Below are 23,083 nucleotides of genomic sequence, written 5' to 3'. Positions count from 1 at the left end.
GGTCACTTTAGTAAAAATGCCTGGATTGGGATCCCTGGGTGGCTCAGCTGTTTAGCGCCTGCCTTTGGCCCAGGGCGTGATCCTGGAGTCCTGGGATCCAGTCCCGCGTTGGGCTCCCAGTGCATGGAGCCTGCTTCTTCCTCCTCCTGTGTCTCTGTCTCTGTTTCTGTCTCTGTCTCTCTCTCTCTCTATCATGGATAAATAAATAAATATTTTTAAAAATGCCTGGATTGAACAATTTGGTGAGCTGTAGTCACTTTTTCTCGCACGTGAACAGCTGATCTCAGGGAGCCTGGTACGTCTCAGGAGATGCTCTGGCTTCAGGCTTCAGAAGGACCCCCCCACTCCTTTCTCTCATAGGAAACAGCAGAATACCCTGGATTCAATTTTTTTTAAGTGTTAAATATTAAAGACTACTATGGTTTTATTTTTCAATTTTTGAATACAAATAAATATCTTGATTATGTTGAATTAGAACATTTCTTCTTAGCTTTTGTCTTTTTTTACAGTTCTTCTAGTTTTAGGTGTTTTTTTTTTCCCCCCTCCAGTGTAGATTACTATTGTTGATCTCTAATAAGAGTAAATAAGAGAACATTAATGTAGTGCTTCATGGTGCTTTTTAAATCCAGCTCTCCTGGGACACCCAAGTGGTGCAATCAGTTAAGCGCCTCTTGGTTTGGGCTCAGGTGGTGATCTCAGGTCCTGGGATGGGGCCCTGCCCCCACGATGGGGACCACCTTCAGCTTGGAGTCTGCTTGAGATCCTCTCTCTCAAAAAAAAAAAAAAAAAAAAAAAGAGATCCTCTCTCTCTCTCAAATAAATAAATCTTAGGAAAAAAAATTCCTTTTGAATCTTCTCTACATTTTGGTCCCAGAATTTCCAAAGCAATCATTCTCTATTAACTACATCCTTTGCGGTAAAGCATCAGGATCTGGTGTGTGCGAGGGGGGAGGAGGGGGGTCGTGCAAGGAAAGGTTTCTTTAGAAGACCAGGCGCTATATTTGGTCTCTGGTTCTTGCCAAATTATAAACTATGAAGACAGCGGTTTTCTTGGAGGGGCCCGTTTTTTTGATCCAATCAATTTTGGGAGAATTTAGCCGTTCAATTCTATTTCCTGAGGTCTTGCTAAGGTAGATATCTGGGATGGGGATGGGTTCACCCATGAAAAAAAACAGTAAGGTCTTTTTCTTATGACTAATACTGTCCCCTAATGATTAAGATCATCTGTAATTGTGATGTGGCCCTGCCTTAGAACAAGTTTTTGGTTGATTTGTGACGCCTCGATACATATCCTGTTGTTGGTACAGCCGCTCATTTAATAGGGTTCTTGGAGCCTAAGAGACTATTCTCAGGACAATAGACCGATTTTCTTGAACCAAGCACTTGATGGTGAGAACTTCAGGAACCAAGTAGGGGCGCCGGGGGATGTGGTTAGACAAGGTGCTCGGCATCTGCAAATGCAGACAGGAATGGTTTTGGGGGAAATGCTGTACAGTTGTGGGGTTCGCAGCTGAATCTGAGGCAGGTCTCAGGTGAGAGTGAGGTGGGGAGGGGGCAAGGGAGAGGGGAGAGAGGGAGAGCCGGGGAGGCGGACTGAGGTTCCCCCCCCCCCCCGGCCCTGCCCGCTGTGACCTGAGCAGAGGGAGTGAGGATGCTTTAGTCAGCTGATCCCTAGAGGGACTCACCTGAGCAGGTGTGTGTGTGGGGGGGGGGGCCCGCGGGGGCCTCTGCTTGCTTCCAACAGGAGAAAGTGGGAAGACACCCCAAAGAGTTAACATCTACCCAGTGGTGTTCAGGGACTGTGAAGGCTTTCTCTGTATGTTTGAACGTTGCCATGGCAATAGTTTCCAGCCAACTTCCCTGGTTTTCAGTGCCCCCCCCTCAGCCGCACACAGCCTTGCCCTCCTGCTCCGCCTCCCTCCCTCACTCCCTATCTCCTGGCCGGGTCCCTATCCCACCCCCCACTCCCTCCTCCCGCCCTCCTTGCTTTGGTTCTCACTTTCTCAACTGTTCGTCATCCCAGCAAACCTATACCAACCCCGTGCGGTCACTCTCAGGCCCAGAGTGAGCCAGACCCATGGCCTGCACCCCGGGTTTGGGTCGGGTCGCCCCTGGGCCTTGGCCTTGGGGGGTCCCCTGCCCCCCGCCCCCCCAGCAGGTGCAGAGCCCCGGGCTCTGACAATTAGAGGGAACAATGGCTTGACTATGAGCAGCCTGCGCTCCTAGCCCGGGAGGATTAGCATGCCGGGCAGGTCTCTGGAAGGTTCCTGCAGCGCCCCCCCCCCAGGGGAGCTCTGCAGTTGGAGCTGCCTCCTGGCTCCTTAAAGCTCGGCTGCTGCTCCTCGTGAAGCCCCGCTGGCTGACACTCCACAAAAAATGAGGGGGGCGGTGGGGGGGCCGACCTGGGGCAGGAGGAGCCCACTGGGGGCGGTGGAGGGGGCAACCTGGGGCAGAAGCAGCCTGCTGGGGACCGCGATGCAACCTAGGGCAGGAGGAGCCCCCTAGGGGAGGGGGGGTCTCCACCTGGGGCAGGAGCAGCCTGCTGGGGACAGTGGGGGGGTGGAGACCTGGGGCAAGAGGAGCCCGCTGGGGGCGGGGGGGGGGGTGCGACCTGGGGCAGGAGGAGCCCGCTGGGGGCAGTGGAGTAGGGACACTGGACAGCCCGGTGGCTCAGCGGTTTAGTGCCACCTTCCGTCCAGGCCTGGTCCTGGAGACCTGGGATTGAGTCCCATGTTGGGCTCCCTGCATGGAGCCTGCTTCTCCCTCTGCCTGTGTCTCTGCCTCTCTCTCTCTCTGTGTCTCTCATGAATAAATAAATAAAATCTTAAAAAAAAAAAAAAAAGAAAGAAGAAATAATGCTAGCTAAATTAAGGCAGGGGGTATTTATTGGCCCTTACAGTTGAAGAGTCCTGCAGTACACAGAGTTCAGGTATGGTTTGATCTAGGTGCTAATGAGGTCGTAGGGACTCCTGCTGTTTTCTCTGTAATTCTCGTAGCTCAGCCTTCTTTCAGGGGCCACTTTCACACCCAGACTGTTGTTTCCCTCACTCACCCGCCAAAGAAAGATCCTCACTCTGGTCCCACCATTTGCAGGAGACGTCCTGGGACCTGAGCTGACTGCACTAGCTTAGGTTCTGTGCCCCCTCATTGACCCAGCACTGGCTTCAGGGCAATGGAGCTGACAGTCCAATCCTTTTACCCAAATGAAACTCAGAAGCTAAGAAACAAGATGAATTAGGTGCTGGGGAGATGACCACAGGGAAATACCACCGGTCGGATGGGGGGTGGTGGAGAGAGGATGGGGTTTTCTACTCCCCAGGGTAACTTGCTACAAGCGTTGATTTTGTTCACACTTCCCTGAAACGCTACATTTAATGACCACCTAGAGGGGTTCCTCCTTCCTGCAAATCATCTGGCTGGAGCTCCCAGTTTTTCAGAGGAACCTGCTCACCTGCCTTCATTGCTATTTTTGCATCCCTCCTTTCATCTCCTAGGAGCCGGCTCTTGTTCCTGAAGGGGAGTTTAGGAGCTTTTCTCAAAGTGTGGAAACAAGAGCAAAAACAAAAGCATCCTGGAGGGGCTCAGTGGGTGAGCGTCTGCTTTCAGCCCAGGGGGCCTGCTTCTCCCTCTGCCCATGTCTCTGCCTCTCTCTGTGTCTCTCTCCTGAGTAAATAAAATCTTAAAAAAAATAAAATAAAAGCCTTGTCTTCAGGCAGTGGCAGTTCATTGGACAGGGTTGTCTACACGACCCCCCACAGCCACGTTCCTGGCCAACTGCACCAGCCATGGCTGCGCCTCGGTCCAGCTTTGATTTCCTCTCCCCCGTCGTGGTGGGGATCTTAGCAGTGAGGCATCCCTGAGGGGTGCACCTGCTTGCCCTCTGCAACACAGAGGTCCCAGGAGTGCGGCCCCGGGCCCTCGGCTCCTCAGGGGGTAGAAATGACTCCCTGGGCTTTGGGTCCCAATGTTTGGATGCCTGTTCAAAGCCCAGGATGAGTGGTCCAGGCCCTGGGACTGCAAGCGCTCCCCTCTGTGGTCCTTGCGCCATGTGGGCCGCGCCGTGGATGCTGATTCCCGGCCACCTGGGCGCTTCTCCGAGCCGAGAGCCCGGGCAGGTCCAGATGTTTCCGAGAAGGGCTGTGGGAGTGCGAGCTGCTGATAGAGTAGGCCGTGCCTAGGAACAGACACCAGCTCACTGACGTCCTTTTTAGGGTGGGAGTTGTTGTGGGTTATTTTTTCATCTGATCTCCTTGGACCCTCACAAAAGCCACAATAATAATAATGATGATAAAAAAAATGCAAAAAAAATGCCGATAATAGTTGACATTGACCAATTGCGTAGACACTCTTCCAAGAACTACCTTTGTGATGACATGGAATCCATCAGCAAGTAAGCTTTTTTTTTCTCCATTTATTATTATTATTTTATTTTTATTTTTATTTTTATTTTTATTTTTATTTTTATTTTTATTTTTATTTTTATTTTTATTTTTATTTATTTATTTTTTAAAGACACGAGGAAAGAGAAGTTTAGATAGGCTCGGTTGACATACATACCCATGTCCCAGAGCTACCAAATGACACAGCCCTGCTTGGAAATTCTGGTCAGCTCTGTGCTTGGTCTGTTTTGCGAGGCTGCCTTTCACGAGAGACGACTTCATTTAAACAACGGCAGCGAAACGCCATGAAAACTTGGTTTCTTTTTGTTTTGTTTTGTTTTGTTTTTTTGTAAACTTGGTTTCTGGAAGCTGAAAGCAGTCAGAACACCAAAGACCTGCAACTCTCTCCTTTAACCTCACTTGCTCCTTGACTCCCCGTCCCTGCCCCCCAACCCGTGTGCTCTGGGCCTTGCTGATCAATGTGTTGTCGTGTTTTGCAGCCTCGGGTTTGGTGGCGGGCAGCTGCCAAGCTGCAGACTCTGGATATCTGAAAGCAAAACTTTTTCCTGGGCCCTTTCTTGCGAATATATCAGCCGTGTGAGGTCACCTCGAGTCGGGCCCTTGGGTGCTCTGGGAAACCTTGGTGTTTGTGGGACATGGGCTGAGTGAGGACCCGCTTCCTGCCATCGTCGTGGCCCTGCTACCCCCATCCGTCTTGCTTGTAGTCATCGGAAGACCCGTCCATCCTCCACGCATAGGGTACTCGGGCCACTGTCCCTGAGACTCTCCTGTCCCCGACGGGTATGGTTGTGGGCTGGAGGGGAGGGACTCTGGGCCACCGCTTTAGGGCTGTTCCCAAGCAGCCACGCAGTGAGGTTGCTGACCCCAGGCGCTGGGCCAGGCAGCAGGCAACCCCGCGCAGGTCCCCTTTCTTACCCCGGGGCTGTACCCCACTGTGCTTTGCTCACAAGATCACACCAGAGGGCCCAGGCAGCAGACACGCCCAGCGCCGCTGCAGGATTTTGGACACTGACACTTGCACACTGTGCACCTACACAGGCACCTGCACGTGCACCGTCCCACCACGGATGCCCGTGTTAGGAATTCCCACCGGCTCCTGGGAGGCCTCCTGGAACCACGAGCCTTTGGGCTGTGTGTGTGACCCAATGTCTTCTGTTTAAAGGACACAAAGTGCTTTTAACATCGGTTGTGGCTCCTCATCCCCAAATCTAATGCTTTAGGCAAACACACGGCAGAGGCCTGATGGCTTGTCGTGATGTTACCGTACCTGGACAACCGCGTCCCGTCCCGCGGGGCTGGCAAGACAGAGCGGCGCTTCCGCACATCCCTGCAGATGATGCCCCTTTGCAGCCATCACCCAGGCTTTTGGCACCGCCCGGCCCTGGTCGCTGCAGTGGTGTCCTGCTTTGCCCTTCTCCTCCCCGTCCACCTTCACCCCCAGCAGACCTCACCTGGAGCACGAGTGGCCTGGAGCCTGGCCTTGCTCCAAGTGGCCCTGCTCTGGGTGGCCTTGCTCTGGGTGGCCTTGCTTCTGGCCCTGCTCCAGGTGGCCCTACTCTGGGTGGCCCTGCTCTGGGTGCCCCTGCTCTTGGCCCTGCTCCGGGTGACCCTGCTCTGGGTGCCCCTGCTCTCAGCCCTGCTCCAGGTGACCCTGCTCTGGGTTCCCCTGCTCCTGGTCCTGCTCTGGGCGGCCCTGCTCTGGGTGCCCCTGCTCCCGGCCCTGCCCTGGGCTGCGGGAGTGCTCCCTAGCTCCGCCGCCTGGTCTCTGCCTCCTGCTTGCTGCTGTGCAGGGCCGAGCGTCCTTTACGCCCCATCCTGGCCTCCGCAGCCAGAGCAAAGGCTCCCCAGGTCGGCCTCTCAGCTCCCCGGGCTGCGTCCTCGCCCCTGGGCCTCATGCAGGAGGAGGCACGGCTTCCAAATTCACAACAGGACAAGTTTGCCCCATAAACTTCCAACTGATGATCTTGAAAAAAAAAAGAAAAAACAAAACCAAACAAAAAGCAAGCCTGCCTTTGTCTTCCAGGAGTTTGTCATTAGTTGCCCTGATAGACCGGCTCCTAGGCTCCACGTGGAGCTAGGCGACCCCGCCGACCAGGGCCCCCAGCGTGTCATGCTGGTGGCATGGAGCAGTGGTCTGGCTGTGGGATCCCCTGGGAGGGCCGCCCCCCCGCAGGGCCCTGAAGCTGAGCCTGGGCTCCCGGTGGCCACTGCTTAGTGGGCTGGGCCCGCAGCTCCCGGTCACCGGTCACCGTGACAGTCTGGGCGCAGGGCCGCTTGCTCCTTCAGACAGCCACCTGCTTGGCTCTGTCGGGGTGCAGGGCGGCCCAGGTGGGCTCTGCAGGGCTCGCTCACACACAGGACGCTTCTTTCCCCAGCTCCTGGTCGGGCGACAGCGGGGAGCACGCCATGAAGCTGCAGCTCCTGAGGCTTTAGGTCCCCTGCCTGTGCCTGTGCAGCGCCGGGACCTGCGGCCTCGGGGCCTGAGGGTGCGTGGGGAAGCCTCGGGGCCTCGGGGTCATGGGGAAGCCTTGGGGTCAGGGTGCATGGGGAAGCCTCGGGGCCTTGGGGTTGTGGGGAAGCTTCGGGGTCAGGGTGCGTGGGGAAGACTCGAGGCCTCGGGGTCGTGGGGAAGCCTCAGGGTCAGGGTGAGTGGGGAAGCCTCAGGGTCAGGGTGCGTGGGGAAGCCTTGGGGCCTCGGGGTTGTGGGGAAGGAAGCCTCAGGCTCAGGGTGAGTGGGGAAGCCTTGGGGCTCCAGGGTCATGGGGAAGCCTTGGGGCCTCGGCGTCATGGGGAAGCCTCAGGGTCAGGGTGCGTGGGAAAGCCCGCACCAGGAACCAGACAGTGGCCACGAAGCAAAACGTAACCAAGGGTCTCCCAAAAGTAAATTCACACGATTTCAAAAGCTGGCCTCTCTAGTTTTCCTCCTTTGTCATTTCTTTAGGGTCAAATGTTTCTTTCTTTCTTTCTTTCTTTCTTTCTTTCTTTCTTTCTTTCTTTCTTTCTTTTTTTCTTTCTTTCTTTCTTTAAGTTGAACGGCTATGATATATACGCTGTTTAAAAATGTTTTCTCCTAATGTCATTGTTGGGCAGGAGGATACGAGTTTTATGCGTTCTCGTGTGTTTAGGACACGTGGCCTACGTGTCTGTCATTAACTTCAGTGGCTCCACGGAGGCTGGGACCATGCGACGACCTACAGACACTAGAGTCCTGGGAAGAGCCTAACATGTGGTTGTGGGTAAAATAGAGAATGTGAGCCCATGGCAGCAGAACATTTGTTTTTTAAAGATTTTATTTATTTATTCATGAGAGACACAGAGAGAGGCAGAGACACGGGCAGAGGGAGAAGCAGGCTCCATGCAGGGAGCCGGAGGCAGGATTTGATCCTGGGACCCCGGGGTCACGCCCTGGGCCCAAGGCAGCTGCTCCTGGGCTGAGCCCCGAGGAGCCCCAACACCACAGCTCTGGCAGTGGCCCTTCCCCCGCTGCCCGCCAGCGCCCAGTGCTGAGGGTGCTGCCCCCTGGCCTGGGTGCTCTCAGGGTGCCCGCCCTCTCAGCCGCCGTCTCTAAAGCGATGGGTTTCCGTGGAGAGGCCTCGCTGCCCTGCCCTCCCTGAACTCACAGACGCTCCCAGAGCTATTTGCAGGGAACAGGGCGCGGGCCAGGGAGGGTGGAAATGCATCTCCCCTGTTCCTCTCCCCAGGGATCCCCGATGGCGCATTTCCTCCTGCACATCTCGCCCTCCTCGGCACCCCCCCCGGCCCCCCACTTCTTGCTTGTCGAATGCATTTCTTCCCTCTTCTATCTCTGCCCGGCCTAGTCCTCCACGGGGAGAGTTGCCTTTTGGGGTGTGTGTGTGTGTGTGTGTGTGTGTGTGTGGCTATTCCGCAGGGTCAGCACTTCATTTCAGGCTTGCTTCCACTAATTAACTACGAAATTAAGTAGGTGAATTCATTGATTCAGCACCGGGGTTGATGTTTATATTAACTCATTAAAAGGGAAGCCCTGGATGTGGCCAGAGGCTTGACGGGAATCGTGCCCCCCCCCCGCCCCCCGCGATCTCCCCTGATTTCCCACACTCCAGAGCTCTCCGGCTGTTTCTCAGAAGCATTCATGCATCTGGGGCGCAGCCAAATGATCGAAACCGGGATGGGCAGGAGTTCCATTCCCGGTGTAGACGGAACGCGGTGCTTCCTGGCCCTGCTCCGGTGCTGCCTCCCACGGGCCTGGTATTCCCTCGGGGTGCCCACGGGAATCCGGGTGGGCTCTGCTGCCAGCCCATGGCCCAAGGGCCACTGCGCACCTGGCCCCCCGGAGGAGAGCAGACCTCCTCGGGGGTCGCCATCCTCACCTCCCCTCCATCAGAAAGAGCTCACATCCCAAGCTTTTTTTTTTTTTTTTTTAAGATTTTATTTATTTATTCATGATAGACACAGAGAGAGGCAAAGACACAGGCAGAGGGAGAAGCAGGCTTCATGCCGGGAGCCTGATGCGGGACTCGATCCTGGGTCTCCAGGATCACCCCCTAGGCCAAAGGCTGACCCCAAACCGCTGAGCTACCCAGGCATCCCAGACATCCCAAGCTTTAACAGGGGTCCACACCCTGCAGCCGAGCCCTCAACCGGTTTTCCGGAAAAGCATTGACTTAAAATCTATCTTAATTTTTGTTTGCAGCAATCACATCCTCTTTCGTTCTTCTTCGCCTTGCACGTAATAAGCGCAAGTGAATGACAGGCAGGAATGGTGGCCATTTGTCACAGACTCATGCTTACCTTTTTTTTTTTTTTTTTTTTGGACATCTTTTCCATTTATAGGGGGCTTTGTGTCTTTTTTTCCAAATCTCTAAAAATAGGATCTAGCTGATAAACGTGCTTTGTGATAAACTAGAGTGGAGTGTGGTCTGTAATGGAGCAGCGTCCGTCGTAAAAGAGGCCTTCCTTGGAGCCCATCCAAGCAGTTCAGTTACTTGTCTAAAGTAATTGGATTAAAAGAAACACGTACTAAATATATGTTGTCTGACTTTCTCTCCCTTCTATACCTTCCGCCCTTGTTAGAAATCCCGAACTAAGTGCCGTTGCCTTCAGACAGGTCATTTTATTTGTTCCGTTGATTAAATTGTGTGTGCTGATTGGTAGCATACATTGGCCTTCTCTCCCATCGCGGCCGTGGCCGTGACCTCTGCCCGTCTTGCCCAGCCCTTCAGAAGCACCTCCGCCATGGCCCTTAGCACGTCATTTGGTAATTGCATCTTTATTAATATTTTCTCCACAGCAACCTGAGCTTTTCCCTGCATAGGGAGCCTGTCTTATTCTTCGTGGAGCTCTTTGACACGTAGTAGGTACTCGATCAGTGCTGAAAGAAAATAAAAGAAGTAGTGAACACCACAAACTTGGAATTTGTTTAAAGTGAGATGCAATCCCTCTGAGTATAATGCAGTTTGAATTTGAGTAAACTTTTTTTTTCCCCTGCAAATGTCAGTTTCATAATATTATGAATCACAGTGTCAATTAGGACTATGAGGGTTTGTTGTATGCATTTGTGTTTTAAGACGCTACTTTGAGTTTTTAGATATTCACATTTTTTTCTTACATATTGTTTTTTTAAATTTTTTTAAAGATTTTATTTATTTATGATAGACACACATAGAGAGAGAGAGAGAGAGAGAGAGGCAGAGACACAGGAAGAGGGAGAAGCAGGCTCCATGCAGGGAGCCCAATGCGAGACTCGATCCCGGGTCTCTAGGGTCACGCTCTGAGCTGAAGGCAGCACCAAACCGCTAAGCCACCCAGGGACCCCCTCTTACATATTATTTTAACGTGAATGAACGTAATTCAAGAAATTAGCGTTAATCAATCCGTTGTTGACCTTTGGTGACTTAAGAGATCTTTTTCAAAATAGTTAGCTCTTCATTTTCTAGTGTAATCATTTTATATTTGCAAATTTATCCTGAAAGAAATAGACAAAGAGAAGAAGCCTCAGGTCGTATTGGCTTGTCTTATATGGACCAAATTGAATTGATGATTGTCAAGTCCTTTTTAACTTCCCATAGAATAAACATAAACACGAAAGCTTTTCCTAATATTTTGGATTTAGATTTTTATATTTTCCATTTTAATATTTGAAATTTTTATATGTACGTGTGCATATGCATATAAACATGTTCGCATGTAAAAATATATACATGTATCCACACACACAAACAGATACACGCACCTATTTCTTGTTATATCGTCATTTTGAAGTCTAAATTCTACTTGCGGTGTTTTCCTGTATAAGACATGGCAACGTAACAGCATTACACTATTGTCAAGATAACCAATTGAATGTGGGAGATAATAGCGTAATGAAGGGTTATTTTATGTTTTTACAAGAATGACATATTTTTCATTAGAAAGGGGATCTACTTATGGTTAGAATTAAGTGTAATGGAATTGTTGCTCATTCAATGATTCGTACAACAAATATTATTTCAAAATAACGTTCCTTCAAAATGCAGATACTATTGGTTTAGCTGTTTCTAGCAAAGATCACAACCCAACTAGAAAGTTAAAAGTAAAGAATCAAAAAAAAAAAAAATGCATTAAAGAAATGTTTGCATTGCTTTCCATTGAGAACTTATTTGTTATTAAATACCAGCTTCTAACAGATATTTCTGCAATTGTCTAGGTTAATTGATTAAAGTAAAATGAAGTCTCACAAAGTAACATTGGGATTTGGACAGTTTGGATACATTTTTTATAAGTGTGGACTCAGAGAAACTTGTGCATTCCGCAATATAAGATCTGTGGGAAGAGTAGGAAGGCTAGTATATACAGGTTATCAACCTTTAGTCAAGGACCTTGGATTTTCATATACACTGCTCCATTTAAAGGATGAATTATCATCCAAAAATCCCCCCCTTTGAGGGGGGAATGCATTGGGTATCTTTACAGTGACAGAAAAAAAAAATGAATCCTAGGTTTACACTCTATGCATGAGTCTGGAAAATTTAATTAATGCTTTTATAATAAGACTTGCTTTCCTCCAAGATTATTTTTATTTGAGACTTTGAAGCAAATGAAGATGTTTTGTTCAAATTGTGGTTTCCCCTAGCAACAGTTTTTTCTTTTCTTCCTTCCTTCCTTCCTTCCTTCCTTCCTTCCTTCCTTCCTTCCTTCCTTCCTTCTTTTTCTTTCTTTTTAAAGAGTTAACCGGCCCAGGAGCCAGTTGTCCTTTATCTTTGGATCTCATAAACCTTAGAAATGTAATTGAAGCTAAGGATTTTCCCCTCTTCCTTCCATGGACATGACTTTTCAGCTATTTCAGGGAAAACCCCCTCCAGAGGTCTTTGCTAACCAAGGGCTGTTCCTTGAAATGGTCTTATGTGCATCATCTACAAGGCTGGAACCCATGGCCATCCTTGTATATCTTGTATAGACTTTAGTTTTTGAATCAGACATGGGAGGATATATCAAGGAAGGTCTGGGTCCATTATGTTCCTGGATGTTTGTCTTCTCTTGTTTCATGAAGTATTCAGAATTGGAGTCATAGTGGTCTACACTTTGTGGACAAATTTTGTCATCAATATTTGCTTGGTTTTTGTTTGTTTTTGTTTTTGTTTTTGAGTTCGTGAGAAAAAAGGCAAACTACAAAATAGCTCTTATGGAGATGTCAAGTTTTTGTTTTGTTTTGTTTCATTTAATTTTCCTTCTTTTCATGTAACTTCTACTTAAAGCCTTCAGCTTTCTGGAACTCCTAAGTATGTCTGTGTTTAGTTCAGGTTCAGGTTGGAGGATGCCCGTTCTAATGTGCGGGAATGGATTGGCTCATCATACTAAGGTTTTCAATGACATTTTTTATGACACTGAACTTCAGATAGAACCTTTAAGAATAGGACTCAATGCTAGGCTGCCGGGAATTATATTAATAAGTGAATGAATTGGGAGATGCAACACGTGGCCTGCATACAACAGTTCCTTCCTAGTTCATCACATCATAAGATGTGATGGAAGAAAATGCGATCATGTGATTTCTTGAGTCCATGATGCAGTTCTGGGTGAAGCCACTGACCTCTGCTGTGATGTTGTCCCTGTGTGTCAGCCGGGAAAGAGCTCTTCCCCGTGAGAGCTTCATGTGCCCTTGCCCAGATTGGCAGGTGGGTGTCTACACTCAGGGTTGATCGAAGTGGAGGATGATGAATACCCCAGTAAGAGGCATAGGGTTGAGCAGAAATACTGTTTTAGTAGCTCGAGGTGGCAGGGCAGTCCAAGCTCAATTCACTGAGGTGGCGAGCCTCCTGGAGCCAGGAGGTGAGCACATTGGATTTAGCTCAGCTCAGAACAAGTCATTAAATGCCCGTTACAGAGTCTGCTAGTCACCACCACCATGTGCCACTCCCGAAATCCTCTCTATTACAGGGAATTCTGAAGCTAGGAAGGGAAGAAATTCGACTCTCATTCTCCACCTTTGTGTTCTCTAATTTAGGAAAAGTCATTTAATCCTTCAGGAGCTCTCCGCCTTCATCTGTTCAATGCGGCTGCTGTGCTGTGTCTCTCACGTTCAGTGTTGTTGAAAGGAGGGAAGCAGTTGGTAAAGCTACATAATTTTTATATAAGAGAGGCTTCGGGTTTGCAGTCTGCTGGAAAGGAAGGGGTCCCTTGGAGACTGGTTTTGGAATAGCAAGCTATTTGCTTTTCCTCTGGGAGCATAATATATCTGGGTCGAGTTGGGAGTCGGAGGGTTGATTAAAAAAAAAAAAAATGTTTTGAGACCTGAAGTGCATCCGACTCTGTAAGGTATGAAAGTCTCTATAGGTCTTTAAAAGGACACTCTGGGGCACCCGGAGGGCTCAGCGGCTGAACATCTGCCTTTGGTTCAGGTTGTGACCCCGGGGTCCCAGGATCGAGTCCCACATTGGGCTGCCCGCAGGGAGCCTGCTTTCCCCTCTGCCTGTGTCTCTGCCTCTCTCTCTGTGTCTCTCATGAATAAATAAAATCTCTAAAAAATACTAATAAAAAATAAAAGGATACTCAAATAGAGGGTTCAAAACTCTGTAGCGAAACCTGGCTTACTGGCATGCACCGGTGTCATTCTGATCAGCTTTTTTCCCCAGTAACCAACTTATTGAAGATGGAAAAATAGGGAAAAGTATTAGAGCCGGCTCACCCAGGCTGTTTGTATACACTACGTGATCAAGATCCCCGGACACGCATGGTGACTCTCAACTTCGTTCTGCCTATAAACAGTCAATGATCTTGTTAGTCGTAGCCGGAGCCCCGGTGGCAGTGGAAATCTTTGTTTATTGAATTTCCAGCTTCCAATCAACTGTGCAAAGAGCAGCTGTGCAAAAGTAAAAGTCACTAGTCACCCTCTTCTCTCCTCCCCTCTGCCTCCTTATAAGAAGGATCCGAGTTCTTGGATTGGTTGCAAGAGTAGACATCCTAGAAATACAGCAGAAGAGAATCTTTCTCTATTTTTTTTTTTTTTAAATGGTCATGGGCTGAACAGTGTCCTCCAAAGTTCATAGCTGGAGGTGGTCCTGACCCCCAGGGCCTCAGATTGTGACTGAGTTTGGAGACAACTACCCTTAAAGAGGCAATGGAGGGAAATTGAAGTCTTTGTGCTGGGCCCTCATGCAAAACAACCGATGCCGACCTTAGAAAGAGGGGACGTTTGGACACAGGCCTGCCTGCACACCCAGGGAAGACCGAGAGAAGACACCAAGGAGGTGGCCATCCTCCAGGTCGGGAGAGAGGCCCTGATGAAGCCAGACTTGTAGCCACCTTGATTTTGGACCCCCCGGTCTCCAGGACCGCAAGGAAATGCATGTCTGCAGTTGAAGCCACCCCGTCTGGGCTGTCCTGTTACGGCAGCCCCAGCGAAGTGAGACAGTGCGTGCACACCGCGTCCTTACCCGGACGGTAGGGCCACGACGCCACAACAGGCAAAAAACACGATCTGATGCACGCACCCACACAGAGGAGAACGTGTCGATGTCACCTCCAGCTGGTAGGGCCCATCAGCCTGGTCGTCCTCCCGAATGGCAGGCGAAGGGCGCTACTGTGGCTCTTCCAGGAGAGTCGTTGGGTTGGCCCTAGAGGCCCCCCTCGTGGGCTAGTTTCATGCGACTTGGATCACATCACCTCCTTCCGTTCTGCACTTCCTTAAGGAGACGTAGATTCCGGGACAGAGTCCTGAGCTCTAAGAGGGAACTTCCCAGCCAGATGTTTCAGGATATGCCTCGACTAGGAGGACGACCTTAGGCCCCCCTGTGTGAGTTCCTAAAACTGGCTGTGCAAGGATCCTTTACCCCTGGAAAGGGACAGGCCGAGACATGGCCTTGCCCTGGAGACACAATCCAAGGCCACTTGGCAGCAGCCTACTCGGGATTAGCATGACTGTGCTGCCCACAGGGCCACCTCGTGGCACGCCACCTACTGTCCTTTACTGAAAGTGAAGGCTTTTGTTTTCTTTCTTTCTTTCTTTCTTTCTTTCTTTCTTTCTTTCTTTCTTCTTTCTTTCTTTCTTTCTTTCTTTCTTTCTTTCTTTCTTCTTTCTTTCTTTCTTTCCTTCTTTCTTTCTTTCTTTCTTTCTTTCTTTCTTTCTCTTTCTTTCTTTCTTTCTTTCTTTCTTTCTTTCTTTCTTTCTTTCTTTCTTTCTTTTTTTTTTGACAAATTGGAGAGTCAAGACTTGAGTGCAGGAAGCAGTGACTCCAGACATGGTGGAAATAGCCAAAGGAGGAGAATTTGGAAGCATAGCCCAAAGATGTGACGGGATCGTGGCAACGTCACAGTAAAACTTGAATGGGTGGGGAGCTGCTTCTCGGGGGCAAGCAAAGAAGGTGGTTCCTTGAGATGGAACCTGCTCCTGGTGAAGATGCTGGGGAGATGGGTGGAATGACAGCAATGGACTTTGGGTGTCCCCAAAACTCAGGGGATGAGGCAGGGCCAGGATTTGGGAGGATGAGCCCCAACCCTGGAAAGGTTCTTCTGCAGGGAATTGGGCAGGACCACGTGGCGCGGGGAGCACACACGTGGAAGGAAGAGCCCGTTGATGCAGCCGACTTCACTGTCGTGTTACTTCCAGAGATTGCTCCAGCCGTCAGCACCCACCCACCCCCTGGCCTGTCCGTGGCCAACACCACGGGGCAACACCCTCTACCAGCAGAAAGATCACGACTCCTGGAGCTCAGACAATGGTTAGCAAGTTTAGTGACAAAGTATTTTTATTTATTTTTATTTTTTTAAAGATTTATTTATTTAGGGGATCCCTGGGTGGCACAGTGGTTTAGCACCTGCCTTTGGCCTGGGGCGCAATCCTGGAGACCCGGGATCGAATCCCACGTCGGGCTCCCGGTGCATGGAGCCTGCTTCTCCCTCTGCCTATGTCTCTGCCTCTCTCTCTCTCTCTGTGACTATCATAAATAAATAAAAATTTTAAAAAAAGATTTATTTATTTACTTATGATAGAGAGAAAGAGAGGCAGAGGCACAGGCAGAGGGAGAAGCAGGCTCCATGCCGGGAGCCCGACTCAGGATTTGATCCCAGGACACCAGAATCACGCCCTGGGCCAAAGGCAGGCACCAAACCGCTGAGCCATCCAGGGATCCCCCCGGCAAAGTATTTTTAAATCAAGGTACGTGCATTGCTTTTTAGATATGACACGATTGCACTCTACAGTGTAATGTACTGTATCCTACTTCTATTTAAGCAGAATTTTTATTCATACTTGGAAACCGAAAAACTCACCTGCGACACCTTATTGCGATACGCGCTTTGCTGCCACAGCCTTGAGCTCCCAGTGCGTGACGTCTAGCATCTAGCGCCGCAGATCTCGGGTGAAATAAAGGAGGGAGACGTGGTGGGACTCCGTTTGATTTCGGCCTTGTTGTAGGGCAGTGGTGGTGATCCGTTGGGCGCGTGTCTGAAGCAAGATAGACCTCAGACGTGGTCATCACTGTGTGTTATCGTCTCAGGCTCCTTTGGAACCGTGTTTCCTAGTGTTTCCTTTCCTCACCATCAACACAGCTAATAGGGGCATGATACAGTCACTGCAAATGGGGACGCGATTAATACCCACTTCGTTCTGTTATCGTCGAACGAAAAAGAGCCAGCACCGAGCCGACCGCTTGGCACCTAGCAAGGATTCAATAAAGCCTGACTGGTAGGAATTAGCCGGTAAGGCCTTCATTTTCAACACATTCTTTTTTAGTGGAAGACCTTTTAGGCCAAACGGTTATGTTGTGCCGACGCGACTGCTGGGCATCGCGGCTCTTCCCTCTGGTTGCGAGACGTAGCATGTTTCTAGCATGAGGGCTGCAGCTGGGAGGAGACTCCGGAAGTGCTCCAAGACAGCAGCGTCAGCTGTAGATTTTAAATAAATTCCCAGTGATCCTATGTGAGGCCTGGAGGCCAGGGTTCCATCTGAAGCACAGAGCCTGAGTGCCTCGTTAGTGCAGTAGGCAGCGCGTCAGTCTCATAAAACTAAGACCCTTGGGATGCCCAGGTGGCCCAGTGGTGGAGCATCTGCCTTCGGCCCAGGGCGTGACCCTGGAGACCCGGGATCAAGTCCTGCATCAGGCTCCCTGCATGGAGCCTGCTTCTCACTCTGCCTGTGTCTCTGCTTCTCTTCTCTCTCTCTCTCTCTCTCTCTCATGAATAAATAAATAAAATCTTAAAAAAATAAAACACAGAGCCCTTCAGTGGCAATATTAGCTTCATCCTTTGGAAGGTGAAAGCTGAGATAGAATCGCCAAGAGCTGTAGAAAGGGTGGACAGCCACAGGTAAAGGAAGATCCGTAAGTGCTTCCCCCAGCGTGTCCTGGCCTGTGGCCCCCAGCCGCTGCTGTGCACCCCGGCCCCCCAGAAGCCCGGGTGGTCCCGACCCAAGCACAGCCTCACCTGCTGACTCAGACTCTCCAGGGACGGGTCCTGTGTATGAGCGCGTTTCCTTTTGGATCGCTCCATGCGTGATCCTGAGGCACATATAGCCTGTGTGGATGATCATGGTTCTAAATAGATTCTCCATATGGGCCCCAAAATGTCATGTGTTAAATGCCGTATTTTTAAACCCATCTTATTTTCTTACCCGTCTCCTTGCCAATGCCACAGTTTGATGTTATATAAATACTAATCCAGTCTCTGCAAATGATGGGGTTTTCCTAAAGAATGCTTATTTATGTTTTCAATAGTTCCCCATCCTCTCTTCTTTTAAATATATGATGCTGTTCAGAGGGATACGATTTCAGGCTGCGTTTTAGAACTCTGTGTAAAATGATTAAAAAAAAAAAAAAAAGTAAGCCGTATGCGGCGTTTCCCTAATATAATCTCAGAATTACAAAGCAGTTTGTTTTGTGTGCCATTGAGGAAGCATCATGGTTTCTCCCAAGTTTTCTCGAAGAGACGGTCTGTGATGCAGCGGGAGCTACGACCCTCCTGCGTTTCACTTTGAGGTGTCGTTGGCTGTTTAATAGGTAACGGTATCCGTTTCCCCTTATGAAAAGGCGGGTACTGGGTGATTTGCTAAGTCACCAAGCGAGTAGAAAGCCCTGTTTGTGTCTAAAGGACCTCAGCATCTAGCAGGATGCAGGTTAGGATACGATATTGCCCTGTCTCCCACGAAAGCATCCTTGCTCTTTCCTACGCTGCACGGAAATTTGGTGACACGATGGTGCACGATCCATCAGTTGGTAGGAAGCTCCATGCCATTCTCTTAAAAGACCGGATTTCCCTTCCTTTTATTGGCTTGCTGTCCCTACACAGTTTCATCTCCAGATGGAACAGGAGCAGGGGAAGCGATGAAGGTCTGAAGCAGGGGGTTTGCGAAACAGAAAGCCGATGATTATAGAAAGTTAAATATGTTCCTGGAGAAGGCAGGGAGTCTATCACACTTTCCGGGATTCAAACCTAACATTAGTTTCATTGAAGTGCATTTTGTATTTCCCTGCGTTATGGGACAGCGCTCCTCCCATTTAAATGAAACAAACTTAATACTTGAACGTATTTACACCTTAAGGTACAATGATTAGTTCCACACAAAGGGACCCCCACAAGGTCCAGTTAAGCACCTCATTTGAACACAATAACTTCATAAAAAAAAAAAACATTTGTACTCAACCAGACGGAAAGCCCTACTGTGTGGATTAAAGGACCTCTCATTAATATCATATAATTCAGTTATAATAACTCAGTAAATCGCTAAGTTTTAGTTAAACATTGATTAGGAGGCAAGATTATCATTATTATTTTATTTATTTATTTATTTATTTATTTATTTATTTATTTTTATTTTTATTCTTTTTAAAGATTTTATGTATTTATTCTTGAGAGAAACAAACACACACACACACACAGATGCAGAGGGAGAAGCAGGCTCCCTGTGGGGAGCCCGATGCGGGACTTGATCCCAGGTCATGCCCTGGGCCGAAGGGAGACACTCAACTGCTGAGGACCCCCGCCCCCCACCCCCTGGAACGCCAGGAATCAAAACTGACATATTTCTTAAGTGGAGAATTATTACATCCTATCTGAGGACACAAAACTTGTTCTAAGAACTAGTTCCCGCACCCCTCGATGCTGGTAGGTTCTCAACAACAGAATTGTGTAGCCAAACAGTACGTGCCAGTGACTGTCAGAAAGGGAAGGTTTTAGGATGAAAGTAAACTGAATCTGTCCATCGACAGGGAGGAAAGTAAGAGTGACGTACGTGTGTGTGTGTGTGTGTCTGTCTGGGACAGAAAGGAAGTGCTCTATGCTCTGGAAGACAACTTCTGAAATGAACTTTGGGTCAACCAGTCTAGGACAATGGCAAGAACATGGATATTGGAGCCAAAGCAATCTTGGGCTAAGGCCTGCCTCCTTTTTTATTGACCAACTATATTCTGTGGGGAAAGGTAGGAATCCTTTCTTAGTTTTTTCCCATCTTTAAATGGGGTTCATAGAGAGTCCTTGTAAAGATTCCATATGCTACCTATGCCTGGGATGTCAAGGGTGTGTGCTCCTTCCTTTCCCATTCACAGTACCTCCAGCAGCGCTGTGTTCACTATGATACATGAGAGACTCGCCAAAGAATCAAATAATTTAGATGGTGCCATGGACTAGGACCTGACTGGAGCAGTTTATTTATTTATTTATTTATTTATTTATTTATTTATTTATTATTTTTATTTATTTACTTATTTTTTTTTTTTACTGGAGCATTTAAAAAAAATTTTTATACAAAGTTGGAAGATATGCTCCCCCGTTTTACTGAAATATCAACCATCCCCAAAAATGTTCACTATGATACATGAGAGACTTGCCAAAGAATTTAGATGGTGCCATGGACTAGGACCTGACTGGAGCAGTTCATTAATTTTTTATTTTTATTTATTTACTTTTTTTTTTACTGGAGCATTTAAAAAAAATTTTTTTTACAGAGTTGGAAGATACGCTCCCCTGTTTTACTGAAATATCAACCATCCCCAAAAATGTAGAGATGAACTATCTGTATATATTTAAAATCTGTCAAATGCTTCCTTCTGAGCCTGCAAACAAACAACTTACATGTAGATTTGCCATCATCCCCACGGCAGCTCAGATCACCGTGAGCCACGCAGACTCCGGACGGGAGGATTTTAATGGTTTATTTATGTATGCATGTAATCCCTCCATCGAATGCCGACCACATACTTGTCTGCCTGAACTGAATTTTATTGATAATTTTTCCCCCTTGCTCCTAACTCTACTGTTCAGATTTTAATTCCTGACAACGCGTTAGTGCCAAATGGCACCATTAGTGCTGTTAGGAGTTGGGTTTTGCTGAAATATTCGAGGCCTGCTGTGTCTGTCCTCCAGAAAAGAGAACAATTTAATCTTCTTCATTGGTTGTGACTTTCATTGAAGTGTGGTTTTTAATTTGAGACACTTGGGGGTTGCGGAAGGAGATCACGGAAAACGTAGACCAGGGAGGACTGAGGAAGCAGGGCACAGATCGAAGCCCCCTTTTAAGTGTCTAAATCGGCGCCGTTCACTTCAAAAAATAAGTTTCCCGGCATTATGTATATTTTCAAAGCACATTTCAATTCCTTCAACAGCTGCAGTAATAAAATGACACTGGAAAGCATGAACAGGAAATGCATGAAGCAAAGTAAAAGGGCAAAGTAATGAGATCAATCATGCCAAGAGGATAATGAAAGACAGACCTACAACAGGGCCTTCTCGGGGAAGGAAAAATAAAAGGCATGGGAGCGGATATTTAGGGCACAATGGAAGAAATGTCGATGGAGTGTTGTACAGAGTGCTTTGGGAAATGGGAGAAGGAAGCAGTGATTGTGCTGGAGACAGAGAGAGAGGGAGCAGAAGGGAAGGCTTTCTTTTAAATCCATGTCGCCTTTGCAACAACTGACCTCCCAGTGGGTCCCCGAACATGGGTCCCCGAACAACACCACCTGGACTGCCCTTTACACGTGCAGCCTGAGCCCCTGACCTGAGCTATTGGACTGGGTGTTGCAATGCAGGCCCGGATGGGGTGTTCCCGGTCCCCCCAAGGAGCCCAGGGCTGTGCACGGAGGCAGAGACACGTGGTGTGTGTGGCCTTGCAGGCTGTGCATTTGCAGAAGGGGGCGGTTGGGCCCGGGGCCCTGGAGGCCGGGGCGGGGAGCTCCCTCCTCTCTCCTTGGACAGGGCAGGAGATGAACACGGGCTCCAGCCCAGCATCCGGGACGGAGTCCTGAGGGCCATGTGCCTCCCCTGGGCCCTTCTGCCCCAGGTCAGCCCCGAGAGGAGAGCGGAGTGGAGGCCAGGGAGGCCTGAGCACCCGCCGGGCCCAACAGCACAGACACCACCAGCCCAAGCCCGATGGCAGCAAAGCACCTGTTCTGGGCCAAGGATGTGTCCTCTGCACCCAACAGTCGGAGACTCCAGCCCGGGTGGTAAGCGCAGGGCTCCTTGGCCTCCCTGCTTCTCCTTGCCGGGGTTGATGGGGCGCCCACGGCCCAGAAGGACAGATGGCGACGAGTGCAGAGCTGGCTGCCAGGTCAAATTCAGTACCATTGGTTTTTTACCTTTTTTTTTTTTTTTTAAGAATCATGATTTTGAATTGAGAATAGCATTAAGAATTGGGGAAGGTGGGGGGAAGAGAAAAACAAAAACCCAAAAAAGCAACAACTTCAGCTTATAGGGGATTTTAAGGTGTTGGCAACTGACATGCTCAGACCAGTACCCTTGGCTTTTCGGCCCCGGCGCTGGAGGCAGCGACCGTCTCCCCAATGAGAGGGGACCTGGGCTTCTGGGTGCATGGTGCTGTTTTCAGATCCTGGTGAGGACAGGAGGGCGGAGGGGACACGTGGGTGTGGACAGAGTGAGAGGCCCTGTCATGATGCCCCAGGTGTGGTGACCTGCCTGGTGACCCACAGTGACCCACCAGGTGGCCCACCAGGTGACCTGTGGTGACCCTCCAGGTCACCCCCCAGGTGACCCGCTCTTGTCTTCATCTCTATAGGCAGCTGGCCCAGGCTGTGTTTGAACTCACGGCTGCTGAATCCGGATAGGCCGGCCAGGCGGGTGGGCCGCCCCCACTACTGTATTTCCATCCTGCCTCAGAAGCCAGTATGGTCCTGACTGGTACTAGGGGCCGCCAATACAGCGATATGATTACGATTCCACTGTATTCAGGGAACTAGGGAGTATTGGGGGTTTGCTTGGTTGCTTGTTTGCAGTTTCAGTTTTAGTATTTTGCTTTGTTTTTCCGGCAGGGGGGAGATTGAGTGGCTGGATTCATTGAGCATATGGTGGAGATTTTAACCCATGATCCACCCCCCCCCCAAAAAAAAAAAACCCTTTTCTTTAGCTGCATTGCTGCACAGAGCGTTTGTTTCTGGTACGATGTGGTCATGGTCTCTGTTCAGGATATGTTTCCCATAATTGAACCTATGAGTATCAGGCCCTTTCTCTAAATCAAAACTTTTGAGACTATTTTTTTAAGATTTTTTTATTTGTTCATGAGAGACACAGAGAGGGAGGCAGAGACACAGGCAGAGGGAGAAGCAGGCTCCATGCGGGGAGCCCGATGTGGGACTCGATCCCAGAACTCCGGGGTCACGCCCTGGGCCACAGGCAGACACTCCACCGTTGAGCCTCCCAGGCATCCCTGAAACTTTTTTTTATCTTCCAGACGGATAATCTAGTTAAGTGTTGGCTTGGCAAGATGGAAGTACTCTATGGTCTTCCAATAAGGACACACATATTTGCTACCCACTGAAGAATGCCTTCCGCTGCCTTTTCCCGAACCCTGGAAAACATTTCAACCCCAACAAATGGTCTTTTCTTCTAATAAAACTTAACCCCAACCTACCCTATTTTGGAGGCGCTATATTATGAAAGACAAATTCTAGTGAACGTTAATTTGTTCTTCTCTTTTACCAAAAACATCCGGTGCCTCTCTTTTTCTTTTTAAATTTACCATATAGTGTTTTTTGGTTTTATTTTGTTTTTTTTTGTTGTTGTTGTTTGTTTGTTTTTTTGTTTTTGTTGTTTGTTTGTTGTTTGTTTTTTTTTTTGTTTTGTTTTGTTTTTTAAGAATTGCTTTCTCAGGAACCCTGGGTGGCTCAGCAGTTGAGCATCTGCCTTCAGCTCAGGGCATGATCCCAGAATCGTGGGATCGAGTCCCACGTCGGGCTCCCTGCATGGAGCCTGCTTCTCTCTCTGCCTGTGTCTCTGCCTCTTTCTCT

General features: G+C 49.1%; 1 protein-coding gene across 29 annotated transcripts in view; it reads left to right on the top strand.

The window, feature by feature from the left end:
- Positions 1 to 23,083, top strand: part of LRRC4C (leucine rich repeat containing 4C) — a 1,155,475-nt gene that overhangs the window by 1,008,300 nt on the left and 124,092 nt on the right. The window lies entirely within an intron of this gene.

The sequence above is a fragment of the Vulpes vulpes genome, chromosome 5 (assembly GCF_048418805.1).
Source record: "Vulpes vulpes isolate BD-2025 chromosome 5, VulVul3, whole genome shotgun sequence".
In the NCBI taxonomy this organism is placed as follows: Eukaryota; Metazoa; Chordata; class Mammalia; order Carnivora; family Canidae; genus Vulpes; species Vulpes vulpes.
The sequence above is the reverse complement of the archived record's forward strand: the minus strand, read 5'-3'. Positions and strand labels throughout refer to the sequence as shown.